The 25,158-nt window shown below is 31.3% G+C and overlaps 1 long non-coding RNA gene across 1 annotated transcript in view; it reads right to left on the reverse strand.

Moving 5' to 3' along the window:
• Positions 1 to 25,158, reverse strand: part of LOC141560911 (uncharacterized) — a 177,147-nt gene that overhangs the window by 150,128 nt on the left and 1,861 nt on the right. Inside the window, exon 1 of the long non-coding RNA XR_012487885.1 lies at positions 21,615 to 25,158. This exon is cut by the window's right edge and continues 1,861 nt beyond it. This is a non-coding gene — a long non-coding RNA (uncharacterized LOC141560911). The remainder of the gene's footprint in view (positions 1 to 21,614) is intronic.

The following is a 25,158-nucleotide window of genomic DNA, read 5'->3' on the forward strand; positions in this document are numbered from 1 at the left end:
GATTAACTAAGTGTAGTTCAATATTCTAATTTGGGAAAGTCTGAGGTGTAATGTTTTTGGTAAAAGATCTCTCACCACAAGTGTCTGGATAAAAAGTAATGGGGAAAAGATATCTGCCTGAAGAGAAAAAAAAATTCTGAATACTGGTAATTTATGTATGGAAAAAAAAGATTGTACTCAGCCCTAACCAAATATGTGAACAACCCTAACTATGCCCCATGTCACATATTCTGCAACTTTTTGAAATGGAGTTCCCATTCCATGTTAATCCATTGTAGTTAGTCAAGAGATATGGAAATTAGCAGATTAATATCAATGTTTGCTGTACTCAGGAAATAATGCATACACTCTGACTTGAAGATGGAAATATAAAAAAAAATTAAAAAAAACTTAGAATGATGCTTAATTACACAGATTTTTGAAAGTAGAAAAAAGATGAAGGTTTAAACTACATCATTGTGTACTTATGGAATTTTTTCCCTAAGAAAAACTTCATAAGCGTTTTTAACATGTGGACTTGGTATGTATGTGTAGCAGCTGGATTGACACAATGGACCCTAATAGCTTCTTCAGGTTTTTTTTTATACTACATTACACACTGTGCATCTCATCCCTTTTCCCTCCCTCCCCCATCCTTCCTCCAAAGATATGGTTATAAACCCGAAAGTTTAATTCTTACCACTTTAAAAGCAAAATATAATTGGTTCTTTCAAGAATAAACCTTTAGAAGAGATATCTTAGCTCTCCATCACATTTATACTTGCAAATACCCAAAAGAATCCCCCAAAACTATTTGTAAATAGAATTATTTTGATTATGAATGATGACATAATTTTCTATGCCATTGTATCCAGTTCATAAAATCTGTTTTTGTCCACTACAACTATAATCTAAGTGGAGTACATGGTATGGAGAATATGAAGGCAGGGCTTACTATCAAGGAAGACTGCATGACTGCAATTATTTATGAATTAACATTTTGTAAATATGAAGTTTTATGGAAAACATTTTTCAAATGTGCATTTCTGTCTTGTGAGTTTGTAAATAGAATAAATGAATTGATTGTTTTCCTCCTCACTTATCTTTTTTTATATTGGTTGGTTAATTTCATGATTTAGAATATGAAAAGACAGGTAGACATATATACATTGAAATTTGTTAATCTAACCAACTTCTTTTATCAGTTGTGATATAATATTTATTGCTAGAGTATAACATCAATGATCATATTTCCATTTACCTTTAATGATTGTAATTTGGATTAGGATGAGAATATTGTAGTAAAATTACAAAACTGAAAATTGTGTAATGGTTGTGATGGTGGTGGTGGTGGTGGTGGTGTGTGTGTGTGTGTATGTGTGTACTGCATTATATTCCAGGAAAATAGTACAATTCACATAGTGAAAAAAAAAGCTTTAAATAGATCCATATCAGAGTTTTAAAACATTAGGCTTTTTGTTCTTTTATAGCTAAATGATATTTTTTTGCTTGCATTTTAGGATATATATTTGCTCTGTTAGTCCTGCAGATGACTTGAAAGTCAAGTTGAAATCAATCTCAGATGGATTAGCCATGTGATATAAACATGTGGGCATGAAATGTATGTAATACATATGGTAGGGCCATCTGATGTAAACAAGTGTGGCTGAAAAATATACATACATTGATTTATTTGTTAACAATATGTAAATTGAGCTGAAAACCCATTTTCAAGCATGACCTGTGATAAGTAAATGCATATAAATAAAGATTATACTAAGATAACACAAGAATAACATAAATTACAACAATTACAACAATTTCTAGTCATCATAAGGTATTGTTTCAGCTCTATTTTAAAACAGGAAAAATTTCCAATTGTTCTTAAATCAATTGGTGACTGGTTCAACATTTGTGGAATCTTGGAACAAAAGGCTTTTGTCCATTGTTTGAATTGGTTCTAAGGACAAACTCATTTCAAAGCCTCAAAAAAGTAGTATAAAACTCCTCTGACTGAATGTAGCAGGTTGAACAAGTTTTAATATATTATTCCATTTAGTCTATTTTTAAAAATTATATTCCATATTCCCCCTCCAAGAAGAATTCTAAGTACCATTACCTTGCCTAGACGCTAATATAAATATGCCAAATCTATATGCTTTTGTGCAATTCTACCACTAAATTTTTTTCAAAGACACATCTGAATTGAGTTAAACATCTAAGATTATACTAGAAATTAATTGGAGATGAAACTGTGTAGAAAGAAGTGATCCTAGTTCACAGAATTCTAGCATTCATTCACTTGGATGTTTGATTTAAGCATTTCTAATTAGCAGTTCATTGATAGTTTGGGGTAAATGTGCTTTTATGAATTTTTTAGTAAAAGCACAAAAACTTTGTATTATAGGTACTTATTTTAATTTCCCTAAAAGTTTTGCCTAGGCTTAGCATATTGGGTTTTGATTGAACACTGGAAGATTTTCTTATTAGCAAAATGTGAATTATAAACATTCTGCTAGTGGACCTAATTGCTTTTCATATAAGTACAATTAACTAACATATCTAGACCTTGGATTAATTCTATTTTCTGGTTAACTAAGGGTTAAATAGAAAACTTCTTGCTCCAATACTAGATGTTAAAAATCTTTATAAACTGGATTAGTCTATTTTTTTTCCTTAGTATGGCCAGTAGACTGAATATAATTGAATTTTTTGATGATTCACAATGTTGTAGAGTCTCAGATATATATATATATATTTACATCAATTTTCATCATGCTGAAGAAAATATATAGAAGGTACAGAAGAATGACAAGAATTTCTACTGACAATACCCATGGAAGTTGTATCTGTATATAGGCATGCCTAAGATGTGTCCTTGATATTTTGTCATTTGATTCTTTCCAATAAAATTACATCATAGTATATAATTTTCAGGACAAGTAAGGCTACTGAATCATTATTATCCTACTTACTCAGAAACAGATTCTTTTGTCTTCTTTGACTCTTCTATTCCTCTCTTCCCCCTAATAAAAATTCCAGATTCCAATTTGGGAACTTAGGTAGCATAGTAGATAGAATGCTTGGCCTGGAGTCAGTTCAATGAATTCAACTCCAGACTCAATCATTTACTAGCTGTGTGACACTAGACAGGTCTCTTAACTTTGTATGTCTCAATTTTTTCACCTGCAATATGAGTTGGAAAAGAAAATGGTAAACCACTCCAGTATCTTTGTCAAGAAAACTCCAAATGGGGTCATGGGAAGTTGGGCATGACTGAAATGACTGAAGGTTTTTATAATAAGAACAACTAATATTTGCATAATGCATTATAGTTTATAAAGTGAATTACATACATTATATCATTTGATAAAAATCAAATCAAAGAGCATTTATTAAGTATTTACCATTGTGCCAAATACTAGCTACACAAATAGGAGAAAGACAGTCCCTGCCTTCAAGGGTCTTATAAGACCCTTGACAACACATAAAAAAAAGCTGAAAAAGAGAAAATAAAAAGATTAAAGTAGGATTGGTGAAGGCATGATAGAAAAAGACCAGTTAGTCAGCAATGAAGCTTAAATAAGAATAAAGATATGGGAAGACTAGATTTTTTTTTTTTTCTTGAGGCATTTGGGGTTAAGTGACTTGTCCAGGGTCACATAGCTAAGAAATGTTAAGTGTTTGAGGCCATATTTGAATTCAGGTCCTATTGACTTCAGTGTTGATGCTTTATCCATTGCACCACCTACCTATCCCCAGACTAGATGTTTATATATATATATATATATATATATATATATATATATATATATATATATATATAAATTTGAATCTTTACAACAATTAGGTCATATAGTTAATTTTAAAGTAAAATTTAAAGTAAATTGAAATTTAAAGTAAAGTATTTATTTTATCTATTCTGGGAAACAGCAGACTTAGGTGCAGTTGTAAATGCTGTTCCATGATGAATTTACATCTTCATAATATTTGTTTGCTTCATAAAGGTTAAATTATCCAAAAAGAGTGGGGGTTAGTCTCTTTCTGCTTAGAGGAATCAATAATTCATTAATAGGCATTTATTCCGCTGGCCTTCTATCAGGTAGGCACCAAATAGGTGGACCACATACAAAGAAAACATTGAACAATACCACCCTCAAGGAAATATATTCTGTTACATGAAAATGATGTGTATACTTTGAAATTCCAGAATAAAGCAAAAATAAAGTTGGCCCAAAGAATTCAGATAAGAAGAACAAATCTGTCAGAAATAACTGAATAAATGAGACCAAGATATATATTGGTTTAAATTCTCTGGACATAATACTTTTATTTGGGGCCTTGTTTTCCTATTCCCTTGGAAAGATTGGTTAGATGAGTAGAAGAGTTCATGTTTCTTAAAGGAAAATTAATAGTAGCATTTTTATCCCATTTTATACCTGATAAAACTAAAGCCCAGAAAAATTAAGCAATTTGCCCATTATATCTTAGATATTAAAGATTTACATTTTGGAAGGAGGATTGGAGCCAGTCTCTTCCAATTACAAATCTAGTGCTCCTTTCCTTATGCTTTAAACCTGTTTTGTAAAATATCACCCAAAAATTTCACTTTAAAATTCATTAAAAAATGTATCAAGAATAGTAATAACAACATTGATGTAGTACTTCAATGTTACTGATTATTTCATCTTCATACATGTAATATTTTGATATTTGAAACAATACTGCTTATTTTTGTTATTCCTATTTTATTAATAGGTGGTTTAGAATTATGGTTTGAGAACTGTTTTGAGAAATACTCTGAGAAGACTAATAGTTAAACTTACAAATATATTTTTTTTAATTAAAGATTTTTATTTTCAAAATATACACATGGATAATTTTCAACATTTACTCTTGCAAAACCTTGTAGTATAATATTTTTTTCTCCTTTCCCCCTACCCTATCCCCTAGATGACATGTAATCTATGTTAATCATGTGTAATATTTCTATACATATTTCCACAAATATCATGCCACACAAGAAAAATCAGATCAAAAAGGAAAAAAATGAGAAAGAAAACAAAATATAAGGAAACAATAACAAAAAAAGTAAAAATCTGATCTACACTCAGCTCCCACAGTCTTCTTTCTGGTTGCAGATGGCTCTCTTCATCACAAGACCATTGGGACCGCTCTGAATCAACTGATTAATATTTCTAAAAATGTATGGAAGGTGATTAGCAGACCTTTGGAACCACTCGTATTCTGTAGGCAGTATTCTCATTAGTTCGTTTGAAAATTATGATCGGAAAACAGTCTCTAGTATCTATGTACATTCCTTCTCCCTCTGTTCTATGGTTTATTGGTCTATGCTTAAATAAATAAAAGAAAGGACTATGAAGTGAGTGAATCACTGAGAATTTTATAAAAGCTAACATTTTAAATTTGGTGATCCCTCATTTGTGGTGAATAGCCAGTTATTTACTCATATATGATAATAATAACATGTTTATAAGATTAACATTTAGAAGCTGCCTCCCTCCCAATTCCTTGAGGAATAAATGGCACAATAATGATCTCCACTTTATAGATAAGGAAATAGATGTAGTAGAAAATGTCATTATGGTTTTTAAACAAATTGTTTTACTGTCAATATTCCCTAATGAAGATTGGTGGACTCATCACTAAGCAAATTCTCATGACTGACATCTGGGTGCCTAGTGATGTGAAGGCACCACTTCTCTCACACTCTTCATTCTTAAAGTACAATAGAATCCAGCTCCTCTCCTCTCTTCTCCGAATCACTAGGACATTCTTAATTACTGTGTAATAATTATTCTGGAATGATCATGTCATCTCCTTACTCAGGGAGAACATTTCAATCATTCGAGTCGGCCTTAGGAAAAGCAAATTATCCAAGGTAAATCAAAATTATATACTTTCCTATTTTCTATCAAATTCAGATCTCTCATTTTATTGAATTGTCCATTTATTGACAGAAGTTGACCTTGTGACCTATATTAGTGAGATTAAACTAATTAATTGATGTGCTTTTCTTCCCCAAATTCTCCATATTTTCACTCTATTTCCCTTTTATTCAAAGAAAAACAGACCCTTTTGTTTCTTCTGTGTGTTTCATTCATTCATATCCTTAGTGTGAGAAAGGAACTTGATTTTTCAGCCAATTCAACTTCTTTCTTTTGTAGATGGTCAACTTGATGAGCAAACAATTGTCACTCATTTAAAATCACACAGTAGGAAGTTGTAGAGCTGGGATTTGAACTCAGGTCCTCTGTGACACAGTGCTAGAGATCTTGACCTAGGTCAACAGTGATTGATAAATTAATTTGGTCAAAAATGATTAATGAATCATAACTTCTTGGGTCTAATCATTTAAAAATATCAAATGTACTATCAGCTAGATCTTATCTCTTCATCTTCTCCACAAGGGTGAAATAAGAGAATGTGTCAAATGTTTTGCTGAAATACAAGGGCAGACAAAGTCTGTGTGTGTGTGTGTGTGTGTGTGTGTGTGTGTGTGAAAGTGACTGGTGACATAAGAGACACTGGAGGTCATATGAAGACAAGGAGAACTCAAAGAAGGGAGAACTTAAGTGAAAAAGATATGAAATACTGTCATATAGAACAGTAATTACATTTGTTCTGTTTGACCATAGAGGAATAATAAATTACAATAAAGAAACATTTCTTAAGAATTTACTGTCTAAAGAACATTATGCTTAAAAGGTGAAGGAGATAGAAATTCCTCCTCAAAGTAAGTTGTCACAGGGCAGGTTTCAGTACAATAGAAAAAGCAACTTCGATTATATATATATGTAATATAAAGAGCTAGATTTCTATAAAAACAGAATGGGTTTTCTTGGGGATAGGAGGTGAAAATAGAAAGCTTTCTATTACTGGACATCTTTAAACAAAGACTGATTGAACATCTATGGGAGCATTATATGGAGGAATTCTATTTTTTTAGAGACTAAACTTATGAAAAAATTTCTAAATTTATTATTCTATCTTTATGGCATCAACATGTTATTCATTTTTCCCTAGTAAATTGGAATATAGAGATGTAATACTTTGTTGTTTTTATCTTGTCATCTATTAACAAGAGACCATTTGCTTTCTGAAATGTTACTATTAATTTTCCCTTTAAGAAACATGAACACTTCTACTCATCTAACTAATCTTTTCAAGTGAATAGAAAAACAAGATCCCAAATGAAATTACTATGTCCAGAGAATTAAACCAATATATACCTTGATCTCATTTATTCAGTTATTTCTGACAGATTTGTTCTTCTTATCTGAATTCTTTGGGCCAACTTTATTTCTGCTTTATTATGGAATTTCAAAGTATACACATAATTTTCATGTGAAAGAATATATTTCTTTGAGGGTGGTATTGTTCGATGTTTTATTTGTATGTGGTCCACCTATATGTATGTGCGTATATATATATATATATATATATATATATATATATATATATATGTATGTGTCCTACCAGATAGTAGGCCAGTGGAATAAATGCCTATTAATTGAATTATTAATTCCTCTAAGCAGAAAGAGACTAATCCCCACTCTTTTTGTGTAATTCAACCTTTATGAAGCAAACAAATATCATGAAGATATAAATTCATCATGGAACAGCATTTACCACTGTACCTAAATGTGCTGTTTCCCAAAAAAGACAAAATAAATATTTTACTTTAAATGAATAAATCTTTTTTAAATATCAAAAAAGAATAATAAGATACATTATTTTTTGCATTCATGTATGTGTGCACATGCCTGATTTTTAATTTACAAATGTCCATTTTAATCAGTCTTATAAAAATAAACATTTGATACATTGAGGAAAATATTGTGTCACATTTGACTTTAAGTGGATGAAAATACAAATCTTTTTACAATGAACTTTTAATAGATATGTTAACAGAGATTTAAGATAAGTTGGCAAATACTTCTCAACTTCTATATAATACACAAAATCTAGATCAGTGAAAATTTGACAGAAAGAGAGAGGGGGTGAGGGAAGAGAAAGAGGAAGGCAGGGAGGGAAAAAGAGAGAGATGGAGGGAGGGAAGAAGAGGGAGAGGGACAGAGGAAGGAAAGGAGAAAGAAAGGGAGAGGGAAGGAGGGAGGGAAGGAGAAAGATAAAGAGAGGGAGAAGAGAGGAAGAGACTCTATTAAGCATAGGTAAAGAGGAATGGTCATTGCTACGGTATAGATATGAAAAATGAAGTATTATGAGTGAGTGACAGAGAGAAGGCCGGTTTGAATTGCAGAATGTGGAGCAAAGTAATATCCAATAAATGAAAATAGGAAGATAGATTGGACCCTGGTATAGTGTGTTAAAAGCTAAACAAAGATATTTATATTTTATCCTAAAGGCAATAGGAAACTATTGGAGTTGGTTGAGTGGAAGCGAATCACATGATCAGGTTTGTAGTTAAGGAAATTTATTTGGTAGCCATATGTAGGATGGTCATAAGGCCTGAGACATGTGAAGCACAAAGACCATTTTGGAGGCTGGTTCAATAATGTATAAGAGAGATAATGAGGCCCTGAACTAAGCTTTGTAAGTAGACAGAAGGGGTCAGATGCATAGTTTTTGAGAGAAGTAAAAGGGAAAAGTTTAAAGGGAAAACTGTAAACTTCTTTCTGCAGCTAGGAAATATAAAGCAGAATAACCTCCCCAGAAGTGGAATCACACCAAGGATGTTTTTTTTAAATTTTCAGAAATGTGATCTCCCTACTTCACTCCCCCCCCCAACAAAAAAAAAATCAATATGCTTAAAAGAACTGCAATTTTTAAAATAAAGTTTTAGATTTTTTTTCTTTTAGAAAGTAGCTTGCTACTTTCTTGCTACTTGAGTCAGTGGATTCACATTGAAGAAATGATTATCTGTGGTAGCAAACTATTATCTAAAGAAGTTATTCCAAATGCAGATACATTTTAGCATCCTAAAAACAAAATTCTGATTAAAAAGGTAGCATAATTAAAATTATTATATAACAATAGAAAGTTGAGAATAAATTGAGTTTCAAAAGTGTTTGGATATAAAAGTAAAAAATATAGAACTAAAATAAAGGAAATGTGCCAATTACAAGTGTTTTTGTAGAAGTAGAAGTAAAAGTAAGTTAAATACACACAGATATAATAGTCTTTTATTCAAACAATTAATTTCAACATTCTGGCAAATGAATGTTTTCATTGTCTTGTCCATAGCAGTAGATTTGATTTTCTTCTTATTTCTCCTTCCCTCTCTTTTCATGATGGTACAAATGAAGCACAAAATATTTCAACAGCAGGCAGTAGGGGAGCAAATATAGAGTGTAGTAGTGAAAAAAAACCCTAGATGATCCACAGGCTGGATTGTCATCCTCTGAATAATTAAGATGATTATATTGAGTAATAAATTTAATGATACATACATAGGAAAAGAGAATCAGTTAAAGAGAATCCACAGTGCTGGGATGATTTATTGGGATAAGTTTGGGTAGGGCAGTCCTTCACCATCAACAGAGTAATTTTGCCATTTTTCCTCTTGGCATACTACAATGCACAAAAAAGAAAAAGAAGGAACAGGTAAAGGTGAAGTAAATGTTCAACTTGCAATTTCATTTTAAAAGTAAAAAATAGCACAGATTTCTGTAGCCTATTTGAAAAATAGGACTTTCAGTTCTCTGCCAACAACCACAGCTGAAACTGACAAGGTCTGACATCTCCCCCTGCCTTTCCTGCTCCCATTTTCTATGAAAATACTGTAGACACTGGATCAGGAAAGACAGTGGAGCCTTAAAATAATCACTCTTTCAATTTGCCCCATGTTAGTTTCCATAGGAAACAAAAGTGGGAACTGTAGCCGGCAGCTAGCAACTGTCTTGTTAGAACCCTCCCTTGTCGGTTCAGCTGTGGCTCTTGGCTGAAACCTAAAAGTGGCATTTTTCAAAAGGCCCTTTGGCTTCTGAATCTATGGAGTTTTTACTTGGAAAGTAATAAAAATGAATAAAAAGGGGAAAAATCACTTCCAACACTAAGTTTTCAAACATCTTAAAATGCTATTTTTTCATGCAAAGAACTTTTTATTCCTTACACACAAACTGAATCAAAAATGAACATCAAAAAATGGAGTCTTGCTTCTATGCAGAGGGAGTTGGACTACAAATCTTTTATGTGTGACATATAATTGGACACCTTATCATGTGAAACTATTTGCATAAACATTGAATTTAGGGTCAAAACTTTGTTTCTCTCATAACACCATCATTTGGTTCCTTTATCCTTTAGTTAATGTGTTCACAATTGGAAAGACAGGACATTAAGGAGATGGAAGGAATTCCAAGGAAATTCAGGCAAACCCAGGATACAAATTATAGGGGAAAATTCACTTGGGGAAGAATATTATTCAAACTTTGCACTTGATTAAGACTTCAAGTACTAATTGTTACACAACTTTAAATACAGAAGCCTCAAAGTAATCACCATCATTATGGAGTGATTTTTCTCTGGGGAGCTCTAGGCACTTTACAAACATTCAAAATTATGAATTATAGTAAAAATAGCAGCAATTCCTTCTTGAAATTGCATATTTTGAAATTACATACCATGGGTATTAGTGAATAGTTTAGAAGTGTCAATGATGTTTTATTATTGTTCCATTGTTGGCCTCATTAAATCTATACTATGGCCCCTTCAATAGTCTACTTGTAAGAAGAGTTGAAAAAATAAGGTGTAAAGAATTCATTCTATGTATTTACACAAGTTAATTGGAGAGTAATGGATATGCTAAATATGAAACAGAGAGTTATCCTTCACATACCCTTAAACATATTATCTAATACACCTGTGAAACTATATTCACGTTCACTTTCCATTTGGTCTTCACCTATAATGCCAACAAAAGAACATGGCACTGAAATGTATTGTCATTGAAATAAAAACACAGAGTGGATTTGTGCTTCTGTTTTACTTTTCTTTTAATTTTTGAATATTTAAGAGTTGTTTTTAAAATTAATATATTATACAACTTCTTTTATTTGCTCCCATCTCTTCATTACATGATCACAGATTAATGATGGAAATCACTATTTAGCTATTCATTTAATCATCTGGATGTAGATATGTAGACATACATATATGTATAAATATAAATGTAAAATACTATATTATTATTATTCCAAATACTATTCAATATATATTATAGTATATCATACATACACTTGTTTTTCCATACATTATACCAGATATATATGTACTATAATATAGATGTGTTTTATATATATATATATATGTATATATATATACACATACATATATGTGCATATATATATGTCTGTGTGTGTGTATGTAAAATGTCCTGGTTGCATTTATGATCAGAGGTATACTAGAAATTACTGCTTGGTTATTCTGTTAAATAAATATCAGGTCTTGAATTATGGGGGGAAAGAGTTCATTTTTAGAATAAAATAATTCAGTATTTAAAAACAAATACATATATATATATATGTATGTGTGTGTATGTATACACACACATAAAATAAGCACAGTGTTCATTTTAAATGATAGAAAAAATAAGCTGTGTATAAGTAGGACTGTAACAATATAAATACTCTTCAGCTTGCTTACATTTCTTTATAACTAATGGTTTTGCCATGAGTTCTTTGTGGGGCATCCATTAGTAGTATATACTAATAATAGTTTAATCCCACTACAACCAATTATATATTCCCCCTTAACCAGACGGGTCTCCTTTTCCCTCTCTCTATCTCTAGCTCTCTTTCTGAATTATGCCTAATAAAATAGAAAATGTTAGCATAAAGTATTAAAAAAATAACAAATCTTTTCCTCTGCTACACAAAAATTTCAACTCTAATGTGACTAAAATAACCAGAGAGTGGGCAGAGGATGATAATGATATGGAAAAAGACCTAGGTCCATCCCCACTTAAAATCATTAATAATCCTCACTCTGGGCCATCAAACAAAGGGGAAATAATATTAGTACCTAGAACAAAATTGTATGGATGGGTAATAGTTTATTCAAAAACCCTGTATAGGACTTAAATTACTAAATTACATCTCTGTGGACTTTTAAAAAGGGGTTGTTTGAGCAAAATAATGGATTGTCTGTAAACTTTTATCTTAGCAACTGCCTTCAGAGTTGTGCCATTTAATTGTTTAAATGAGGTATTAATAAAACATGTAATACTCATAAGGAAGCTACTTTTATCAGTACATGAAAGGCAAAAACTTAATGTACTGTATACAGAGTGTATTTGCATCCACCTTCCAAATAGCAAGCACCCCCGCTTCCCCCTCCCTCCTTTCCAGCTGCTCAATCTGCAAGAACGTGCAGAAGTAATTTATCTGAAATGGCCACTATTGTTCTTGATTCTGATTTGATTCCAAAAAAGCCAAATAATAGAAACCATTTTGAACATCTATTTTGTGCACCTGTTGTGCTGCATTATGATACACTGCCATTTCAATTTACGTCACATCTCTGAACATGTCTTTGAAGCACCATGCTGCTTTGCTTCACACACACACACACATACACACACACACACACACACACACACACACACACACACACACATACACACACAAGAATAAAATACCCTCAAAAGCCCAGGATGCTAAAAACATTCTCCTTATTTTATTAATAAGGTAGAAAATGTCATTCCGTGCATTGCAGAGCAGGCTAGACATCTACTGAAATCTACTAACTAGCCTTTTACCATTTACCAATTTACCAGGGATTAAAGTTATTTTAAATAGCTAAATTAAAATTTCTAAGAGTATTATGTACATACCATATTAATACTTTTTTTAGATATGATTATTATTTTCCTACAATAGGAAAGCATAAAACCAATTTTAAGTCCCTTATTTATTCCTAAAACCTTATACTTATTAGTAGGTTTCTCTTTTCATTCTGTGCCTATGGTCTTGCCCTTTTCATTCACAAATGTGGATTGCAGTGGTAACAATTTTTTTTTTAAACTAGGAAAAATCACATGTGAATTAGCCATGTTATGACTGTAGATTCACTTATAAACAACCCAGTCAACAATGGCCTGGCTTTCTTATTTCACTGTAACTGAGGCCAATCCACTCTGTGCTAATTATTGTTCATGACTTAGCTTCAGTGGTTTTGATGGAAAATCTATATATATATATATATATATATATATATATGTGTGTGTGTGTGTGTGTGTGTGTGTGTGTGTATGTGTGTGTGTTTAATTTGGATTCATTTCAATTCAGCATGTATTTACTAAACACCTCCTATGCTCTAGTATGGTAGGTACTAGGAATTAAAAAATTAAAGTAAAATATTCTCCTGCTCTCCTGGAACTAACAAACACATATTAAATTCCTACTATGTGAAAGATATGTTAGATATTGGCATTATAAAAACAGACAAGACACAGTTCCTCTTCTCAAGAAATTTAGAATCTAATGGGTCCACACACTAATACATGAATGATTATGAGAATAAAAGAATGTGTGTGATACTTTAAGGTTTGCAAAATTCTCTATGCATATTTCATTGACTGTTAAGACAACCCTGAGAAATGAGAGCAAATGAGAGCATGTCTTTGCAAAATTACATGAGAAATTTAAACTGGTGGGGCAACTAGTCGGTATAGTGGATAGAGTATCAGTCCTGCAGTCAGCAGGACCTGAGTTCAAATTTGGTCCCAGATACATCCTGGCTATGTGACCCTGGGCAAATCACTTAACCCCAATTGCCTCAGGGGGGAAAAACTAATAAGAGAGAGAAATTTAAACTGGGATAGATTGCTTTCTCTTGGGAGTAGAGAGAGAAAGATGAAAGAAAGACCCACAGAGGAGTTTGCATTCCATTTTAAGGAAGGGAAGGACTTTGCTGGATGGAAATAGGGAAGAAAGGGAGAGAGAGTCCATTACAGGCATAGGGAAATTATACAAAAACGCAGAAATGTCTGTGGGTAGGATGAAGAAAATGAGGAAGAGGGCAGTCCAATTCATATAAAATATAACAGCCTTATAGAAAATTGTGTGAGATAAGGGTAGATAGAAGGTGAAGTCTTATTATGGAGGATATTGAAGGTCAGATTCAGGGTTTTAGTTTGGTCAATCATTAATAATCACTGAAAACTTCTTGAGTAATCAGAATAGTAATAAGATCATTATTATTATTATTATTATTATTATTATTATTATTATTATTAGTTCAGTGGTTTGGAGAATAGATTAAAGAGTAAACTGAAACAGGATGAACAAAAAGGAAGTTATTACAATATTCTATGGGAAAAGAGATAAGGGCCAGAACCAGCATGGTGTCAGTGGAATTGAAGAGTGGGGGACCAAATGTGATAAATACATTTAAAAATATAGGAATGGAAATATTTGGAAAATGCAGAAAGTAAAATTTTAATTTCTCATAGCATCTACTGACAGTTAGGTAGCTGTTTACCCTAATTTCTTTCTCAATGAACTGTGATCATTTCTGTTTATTGCAAAAAAATTTTTTTTTAAAAATTGATATTATTGGTTTTTATATCACCAATATTTCTCCCAATATACTTTTCCTTGTCTCTTCTAGAAAACCACCCCATATAAGAAACAATATACTTAAAGAAGAAAGAAAAATGAATAAAATAATCAACAAAACCAATTGATATATCAAAAGTTTCTGAAAATATACATAATTTCCCATAATCATGGAACTTCTATTTCTCCAAAAGAGTCATTTCTCTTCTTTCAGGTATTTTTTTGTTCTTTATCATTTTGCAACAGTGAAAGGACATTCTTATCAACTTATGCTTTATTATAGTGACTACCATTATATATAAATAACCATATCTAAAATCAAGTGATAAATTCAACAAGTAAATTTATCAGTAACATAACTCTATGAAATTTTAACTCTTTCTATCTCCTGTCTGGGGTTTCAGAAACCAAGAAAATTAATATGCCAAATACACAAGGATCTTTGCTGGCCATATTGAATAAGAAAACTACAAATTAATATCATATATATGTATATACATATACATATATATGTATGTGTGTAATATTAATTTTTTTATTAATTTCATCAAAAATTTCCTAATTATATGTTAATGTGGATTGAGTTACACTTGAGTTTGACATCCCTGTTAATCCAGTTCCTAAAATAGGGATTCTACAAAACCTGTGACACATATAGTTATTCCAGATTTTCCTTGGTACTTTATATGAAGAGGTATGTATATCCTTTTTAAAGTGCTTTTTCTATTGTTAGGCAGGCTTTTTTTTAAGTTTTAAGACTAAGCAGAGACCTGCATCCCTGTTAATCAATTCTTTTTGTTGTTGTAGAATTGGACAAAGAAAAGATCTCATGAGTGGCAATCATTTTTGAGGTCTATGATTTACTTTATTTTATGATGTGCTTTCTGTAAGCAAGGATCAGTAATATTTTCATTTTTGTTTACTAAATGAATCTAAATGGAAGTCCTCAATATGTTAAATCTTAACCTTTAAAAAATTAAGGTAAACTGTCCTCTCTATTGTTGGAATATTAGATCAAAATCTAATAAAATTATAGAGTCCTGCTAGAAAATGTTTAATTCTTCCAAAAATGTACAAAATTTGCTTTTCTGTTTCACCTATACTATATATATATATATATATATATATATATATATATATATATATCCATATCTATCACTTTCACTAGTGTAAGCAACAACAAAACAACATGTCAAACCCTAATTTTTAGCCTTTCTTAATATTCAATACTTAAATACTTACTTTGAAAAAAATTTTTTGTGTGTGTGAGACAGTCGGGATTAAGTACCTAGGGTCACTTATCTCACTAAGTGTTAAGTGTCTGAGGTAAGATTTGAACTCAAGCCTTCCCGAACTCAGGACAAATAGTCTATCCACTATCCCATGTAGATGCCCCTCATATTAATAATTTTGCAATTGGTTCTCTCAAACCAGTTTGATTTGGTTTCAGCATATCATTGTTAATTATATATTTTCAATGTTTATCTAAAAAGCCCCAAACTTGTCATCTAAAATGGGATTCTTGAAATGGAGGAACGAAGCCTATATTTAAATTCACATTTTTAAAATTTATAATATTTAGATATGTGCTTATTTGACCTGATAAGCATGATATCTTTTAAAATATTGTTGTTATTCTTTATTTTCTTAATTTACAAATTTTATTATATATAAATGTTTGTATTTATTGAAATTTGTTGATTCTTTTGGTGGATTTTTTTTGGATGAATTATATTTTTTACCAAAAGCCTTTCTAGATTTATTCTGTTCAATTAATGGGTTTTGCTAATGCTTCTTCAAATATTTTTAAATCTGAAGATAAACTTCAAATTTTCATTAAACTTTGCGAACATACTAACAAATCTCATAAGATCTCAGAAAAAATTGAGTACTAAACTTTTTTTGTTTTGGTTCCCCTTAAACAAATCAAATTCACCTTAATTTTTTCTATCCTGTCTGCATGACCATGCATTTGAGATAAGGTTTTGTATTGCTTTGTTTCTCTTTTCATATTGAGCCAACTATCATTTATATCATCCTTTAAGAAAAATCTGCCATACCAAGGAGCAGAAATTTTGTTATCTAATGCTCTAACACCTTCAGAAGTGATTACTACAGCCCTATTCCCTTCCTTACTGGTCTCCATCTAAAGGTTAGGAGAGTTTCAGACAGCTTAGATTGCTGAACTCAGATCACAAGACCATTTCCTTTGGATGAAAATAATATGGACATAATTTTAGACGGAAGAAATTTTTATTTTATCTGTTTATACCCAGGAATATCAGATATAATTTTTTAAATGAGCCAAATTATGTACTATCTCATTAGTACCCTAAGCAATTTTTATCCCTTAAGTCTTTTTATATTTCAAACTATTTTAGATATATTGCTGAAGGGTTTTCCTAAAATGCCACTCTAATCACACCACACCACTTTCTTACTCAAAAACTGTATTCCTGTTTTCTATTGATAAAAATCTAAACTTCTTAATCGGACATTCAAGGTCTGTGTACAAACAACAGTTGCAAATCATCAAATCACCTTTTCTAGATTCTTATGTTATAGATCTCTTTGACTGAAATTCAGCCATATCAAAATATTTCCTGAAGTAATCCTGCTATTTCTAGCTTCTATGTCTTTGCATACATTGGTAACATTGTCTTCTATGATCATAATGCCATTTTTTCTCTTATTCCAAATATCTCTATGTTGATGAAATTCTTCATGTTCTTCAAAGCTCACCTCAGGTCCCATCCACTCCATGAAGTATTTTTCTCTAATTATATCTCACTGGATACAGTTTCTCCTTCTGAAATATCAGAACATATCCTTTGGATCTTATTCATCTTTATTGCCTGACCAGATTTATGCATGCCTGCATGTAGTAAACACTTGATACATATTTTTTGAATGTTGAAAAATAAAAACAAAAATATTATCAACATATTTAGGGAAAAAAAGTATAAGCTGGTCATGTGGCAAGATTGAGAGATAACTGTTTGGCAGCCAATATGCTCCATTGTTAGAATGTGATGTTAAGAGAAAGCAAGAAAAATCCTTCCTTGGGGAGGACCTTCTTTGGGGATGGATGTGGTTAAGGATCAGCAGTTATGAATGGCTTTTGACTTGCTGTTTGTAGGGAATTTCCATATCGATGAAGCAACAGACCTATAAGACAAAATTTCACAATCTCTCCTTTGACCTTTCCCTCTCCCTCACCATACTGTATAGTTGCACACACACACACACACACACACACACACACACACATACACATACACACACACACACACACACACACACACACACACACACTCCCCACCTGTGGCTTGAACCACACTAACAATTGACATTGTATATGAAATTTTAAAGTTTGCAAAATATTTTACCTATATTATCTTCAAGGAACCTCATAATGGCTGCATGAGCATTAATGCACTCATTTTACAGAAGAGGAAACTGAAGAATAAGGAGTTTATAATTTGCTTATGATCACACAGTTAATTAGTGTCTTAGGTGAGATTTGAATTTATATCTTTGTGCTCGATTATATTCATTTTGCTATAAGATCTCTAATATCCCTATATCTATTCTAATGTCCTTTTCAAACTTTCATTTTCTGTCATGTCAGTGGTTCACAGATGAGTAAATTGTAAGCTCCTCCATACAAATGTATGGAGAAGCTATTGTTTGCCTTTTGTGTATACTTAGAGCTTGATATAAAGCCTGGACCATAGTAAGTGCTTGCTAAATGCTTGTTGACTTGTTACAGGTAAAGTAAGAAGCAGGTGAGAAGGAAGGAGGGTATACACAAATGCTTGGTGAGATAAAGGGCACTTCTGTGCAAATGCATAAGAGTACAAAGCAACAGGCATGGTCATTAAAATGTTTATTTCTAATTCCATTTTGTCCATATCAGAGTATAATTTCTTCTTTTCCTTTACTACCAAGTTTCATTCTCTAGAACTATTCCTACTCAAGAAACTCATCATAGGCAACTTATGCAAGTTGTTTATTCTGCTTAAGCCATTAAAAGGCCAATAAAGTTCTTTAGAACATTATGATATTAATTATTTTGCAGCAAAACCTAGGAATATTCCTGATATTCTTTGTTTCAACTCTTTTTCAATTTCTTTGCTTCAACATTAGAAATCAAACACTATGATCATTAAAGTTTATAATGCTCATAGATCACCTTGTCTTTCTCATCCTAATCACCAACAAACATTTATTCATCACTTTTTTTGCACTAAGCCCTTGGGATACAAAGAAAGGCAGAAGTTCATGTTCTCAGGGAGCTCCCGTTCTAATAATGGAGACAACATGTAAGCAACTCTGTACTGACAAGCTACATACATTGGAAGTGGGAACTAATCTTGGAGGGAAGAGATGTATGTGTGTATATGTTTTGGGGAAACAGGAACAAATTAGGAAAGTTCTCCTCTAGAAAGTGAGATTTGAATTGTGTTCTGGAATAAACCAGGGAAATGAAGATGTGGAAGTGAAGGGAAGAATGTTCTAGATATTGGAGGACAGCCAGTACAAAGGGATAGTTTTGGGATATGGTAGGGAGATCAATCATCCTCATTTTTAGCAATTTATCCATAGTTTCATTTATCTCCTCCCAAGACTTTGTAAGACTGATCATTACATGTAAAATTTCTATATTACCAAATGTACTATTATTTTTCAAGCTATCATGATTGGTCAAACCTAAAGATCAAATAGCTCAAAATATATTTTATTAATTTTAAATTAATTGAATTGATAAAATAAATTTAAATTAATATTTTATCTTTCTGTCTTTAGATGTTCATACATTTTGTTAAAAATATTTTCTCAGCATATATTCAAAATGTAGAGATAGCCTTGGTAATGAGGTGAGGGGGAACAAGTTAAGGCCCAGATGTGGAGTGTTAGCTTCATGGACTCAGAGGAATGTCAAAATGATCCAGATAATACACTTCACACACACTATATTCTAACTTGCCTTTCCTATACCTATTCCATTGTTCAAACTTCATATAAACACATTAATACAAACACATATGCGGTGCACAAACATAAAACTACATTATCTTGCATGACCCTTTAAATGTTTACTTGTCTGAAGAGTGAATTGCTTCTGGACAGAAGAAAGTATTGCTTTGGGTGTTAAAGGGAAAAAAATGCCTCAGAATAATCTTTTATTGGTGATGGTAGGGATACGGGAAGTACTACATATATGGCTAGGTTTCTACTACATACTTTGGGCAGAATAATAAATTGTTTTAAAAAGCATTTAGATAAATTTGTGTATTTATTGGGAAGAATTGGTTACTTTTGCTTTTCTCCTTAAGTTTTACAGAAGCTTGCAACTGAAAAGACAAACAAAGTGAACTAGTCCATTCTACACAACAGGGTAGGATTGTTCACAACAGGGTGTTTTTGATAGTACTATGTCCACTCTAATTTTAAACATTTCAAGCAATAGGAGTCCCTCCACTTCCCTTAGAAGATTACCCTACAGTCTAATAGACCTCAACATTAAGAACATTTTCAATTGGTAATTGGTAATCAACCTAAATTTCCTTTTCCTAATTTCATCCCATTACTCCTACTCTTATCCTCTTGTACCACCTAGTTCTTCACCCTCATTAGTACACTTTAAAAATACAATTAGAAAGTTTAAAGACTTCTATTTCTCACACTTAAGTCATTCTTTTATCTATCTATCTATCTATCTATCTATCTATCTATCTACCTATTTATCTATCTACATAAATACATATGAATATGCATGTGTATGCATATACATATATACAATACATGCACACACATTTATTTATTTCCTTTCATTTCATGAATTAGACTCTATTTTTACTGATTCAGGTCTTCTCTGCTGCCAGGAAATATAAGTTTATAAGGAAATTCAATCTATAAGCCTAGCATTTTGTAATGGACTAGAAGAGAACAAATGCACCCTTAAATGTGGGAAGTCTTTTTTCCATACTATAATCTACTTCTCTACTATTTAGTATAACAGGCCCTTGTACTATATTCTCTTAGTGTATTATAGATTACAACAGATTATTTCAGTCTGTATAACAAATACATACATAGCATATTGACTAGCAATAATAAATTGGTTCAATGGGACTATTAATGTATTGATATAGAATAATTTCTATTTCTTTACATACATAGACACACTATAAGGGACCAGCTAATTTAGTAAAGACAGTCTTTGCAATTGTGCTTTTGTATTGAATTGTATTGTCTTTCAGATATCTTCTAATAGTAGGCAGTCAAAGGAATAGACTCCATTAGAAGTGATTTCTATTCATCTTTAAATTCCAATCACATCAAACTTTGTTTCCTGTTCTTTGAAGAGGACATATTAGATTTATAATGGAACTAAGGATGTTGTTACTCTATTCTTCCTATAAATACCACTTGGTAGTCACAGACTTTATATTAAAATTAAATATTAATTTTCTTTTTTTCTTTTAATATGTATTCGATAGTATTCTATAAAAACATAGAGTGGTGGACAAAATTCTACCTGATTTCAAAGATTTTTCTCTCCTGTATTCTTGAAAACACAATAAGTTTTCATTTAAAAGTATGTATTACTGAAAGTCTAGCATTTGTGTAAAAAGCACCAATTACTTCCTTTCCCAAAATACAACTTTCAAGACTTTCATTGGACTTAATGAATATTATACACTCCTGTCTTTGAATATCATCATTCCTAAAAGTCTTACTTTGTGTAAATCTTAATTTGTGCAAATGAATAATTGAGACCTTTTATAATGATATATCACATCAGGAAAGTAAAAATAATTTAGAGACTTTGACCTACTAATGGTCTATAATGCTAAAAGAGAATCTGGTTTTGGTTTGCTTTTTTCTTAATTTGTTGACATAAATTTTTTTATGAAATTTTCTTAGATCAAATTTGTATGTGTATAAGACAAATAGAATCTTTAAATGAGTGATCTATCAGCCATGAAATATATTGACTGTTTTGTGATAGTGAAGAGAAAAAAGCATGTGTTCAAAACCTATTAAATGCAAAGCACTATGCTAAACATTTTTTGCAAATATTACCTCATTTGATCATCATCTATCACCTGGATGATATCCAATTTCTCCAATAATCTTTTTTTCCAGTATGATTGAATCAACTCTCAGATTTACTCCTTCTTTTCAAGACCCCTGAGTTCTAAAATAGCTCCCTTTAAATAGAAAAGGAAGAGTTAATTAGTTTTTTTTTTCTATGATTTTTCTTTGCCTTTGTTAAAAGATGGGGTTTTTGTTTTGTTTTGTTTTGTTTTTTTGTATAAGGATTTTGGGGCAGTTTTAAATTTGTTTCTTTAATGTTATTCATTTATTAACATATTAATTCTGGACATGCAATTTTGCTTAACATATGTGTGAGCTTTTGATGTCTAAGACAGTTTTTAATACATTTCACAGAATAAAGTCAAAGAACTGTTCTACCTGTAACTTTTAGGCTAGTAAGTCAAAAATGACTTTTCTACCAGTAACATAATAAACTTCCAAAATTGTTATGAATGATTTTTCCTGTTCAATTCATTACAGTCTACTGATGAGGACAGTATGTTATGAGGAAATAGTCTATTTCAAGTTGCATAGGTCTGGGCCTAGAAATTTAATAGTACCCAGAACTAGAAATAGGCGTTTAAAAGAACAAAGAAGTTAGAAGTAGTTTTCCATCTATATCCCTACTTCAGTTTAGTAAGTTTATTATGCAAGTACATGCTGGACTTCATTCATAGTACACTATACTCAGTGAATTGTTTTGCTATTCATTTTGCTATAGGGACATAGCTGAAGGAGGGATAACTCCTTTACTAAAGGCCAAATTCATCATTAGAAAATTAAGAATATATGCTGTTGTTAATGGTGCCTAAAATAGCATCATCATATTAAAATACTTCTATAAAATGTTATAGGAAAAGATTACTTGTACATGGCATTACTTTGCCTTCTTGACATAAAAGAAAATGTGGAAGCATGAATGTATAAACACATATATATCTATCTATGTGTATATATGTACATATCTATTCATGCATGGATACATAAATATATATTCACACTATATATACACATGCACATATATACATATATTAAATGTTATAATATATTTATTAAATATTTTTGTTCTTTATATTTTTTCATTTAAGTGCCATTAAAGTAAGATAACTCCAGTGTGCAGGGAGCTACTTTCTAAAATTCTTTGCTAGAAATATCTGAGGATGATATCACCCATTTTAGTTTCCACTATCAACAGTGTATGTATGTGCATATATGTGTATTTATGCATGATCATGATGTTACAAAATCTTAGTGCAGTTTTAAGTTGTTACACTATACATTCATATATTATATATATATGTGTGTATATATATATACATATATATATACACATATATATAAATATAAAATCTTTTAATTTAAGATATCTGATTTATCAAGAGTCAGTGTTGGTGTACTCTATTAAAAGTCAGCCTTAGAGATGAACACATTTGTGTTTATATCTTACCTTTAAAATATACTGACTTTGAAAGTGGGGAAGTCTCACTGAATTTATCAGGGTCCAGAGATAGTTCTCCATGACAATAAATGAGAGATGAGTTTCTAAGCTACATTGATGGAAAGAAATACCATACAGGGAGCTCTCTATACTGGTGAGTTCATAGGTCCAAGTTACACTCCAAAGAGAAAAAAAAAATCACATTGGGTCCATATTCCATATCCATATTATTTTATACTTATAGTATTTAGTGACCTTGGATAGAACCACATTATACTAAATATGAAGTTATATTATATAGTACCATATTGGGGTATCAGCACAGAACTATAAAATTTGACAAGTTCAATAAATTTCTTTTTTTTTTAAATGAAGAGTATTGTCTTCAATAACATTAGGAGGGAGGGGTCTTCACTATAGTATATAAATACAAAAAACAACAAAAAAAATCTCTAATGATATCAGTAAAGTTTTTTTGTTTTGTTTTGTTTTGTTTTGTTTTGTTTTGTTTTGGTCCCTCCCAGAATAGCAGCAAACTAAATTCTGGGAGACTCCAGAATGAGAATTTTATTGTGACTTTTTAAAAATTAATTTTCTGTCTACTACAACTGTATTCACTTGCATATTATTCCTTACTAAATCCAAAAGGTTCAATTGTCTCATATGTTGTAGGCCCTCAATGAAATTCTGTTGAATGAGTGAAGAGTATTGGAAAATATTGTTCTGGTGATGAATCCTGAGGATCATCATGGGCATGAGAAAAATGATTATAAGAATCAAAATAACATATATAGCTTACTTTTTGATTATTTCACTTAATTAATAAAGTCTAGTTTAAGAAGGATGTCTTTCTCTACCTTCACTTTGTGTTTACAATTTAGATTGAAAGAAATTCCAGTCTACTGGAGACCATGTTGGAATAGCCATAAGAAGTTGTTACAGTAGAGTTATAATGTTAAAGTTGACCAAATTGAAGAAATAATGACTACTTTGGAATAATAACTACTTAGTTTTTATATGAAAATATAATACACACACACATATATATAAATATTCACACATGTATATGTGTATGCCTATTACATACATTTGCATACACCCATTTTTTCATCTAAATAACAGCATTTACCAGTTCTTTGAATAAGATTTTCCCCTTTACAAAATGAAAAAAAAATACTTCCCCACTCATCACATTTAATTATTTTATTTAAATCCTCCTTCAACCTGCCTTTTACTTTGCTTCCAAGATACAGGAGGTGGCATATAAGTAAGCCATCAAAGAACAGTCCAAAACATTGATTTTAACCTTTCTTTCCAAGTTTGTGCAGGCAAGAGATATAAAATGGTGATTGCTAAGAGCCCTGTTTTGGGAGAGAGACTGTGTGGATGATCCATTAGACAAGTTATGCCTAAGTCAGATCCTGGATCAAAAACAGGGGCATGTACATTAACATCAAAATATTGAAGGAATACAATAGACCTGGAAAAACAAGTTGTTGACCCTAAACAAGTTATTAATAATTTTCTTCCTTCTGGGAATCCCATGAAATTAATGGTAAATATTCACTTATTACTCTATATTCAGTGCAGAATTATTTTTGCTTAACTCAAGAGGCAAAATACATCTTTGAATGTTTTATTGCAATAATAATCTTCTCTGATCTGATGCAATTTATCTTTTATACAAATGGTATCTATCTTCATATTGACACATTGTAATCTAGATTAATGACATGCTAATATTTAAATAAGGGGCAAAATCTCTTTTCCCCACATAATATTATTTGAATGTATAAGTAGCAATGAAGGGTCCCAACCAAAAAAAAGTACTTAAAATGAGTTCATACCACATTGAACCCTCTTGGCACTTTGCCATCATTTCTGAAGCTTCTTCTGAGGATAAAACAGCAGGTTGTTTCCCTGATTGCCCATCCATACTGCAAAAGGTGGGACAAATGCAAGAAAAGCATTTAAAACAATCTAATCTCTAATGAGATGAAGCCAGACGAAGGTCATCCCTTAAAATTGAATTGTATTTAACAACTACCTTTTAGGCAAATAACACAATGCTCTTACAAAACAACAAGATGA

This window comes from Sminthopsis crassicaudata, chromosome 3 (genome assembly GCF_048593235.1).
Source record: "Sminthopsis crassicaudata isolate SCR6 chromosome 3, ASM4859323v1, whole genome shotgun sequence".
Taxonomy (NCBI): domain Eukaryota; kingdom Metazoa; phylum Chordata; class Mammalia; order Dasyuromorphia; family Dasyuridae; genus Sminthopsis; species Sminthopsis crassicaudata.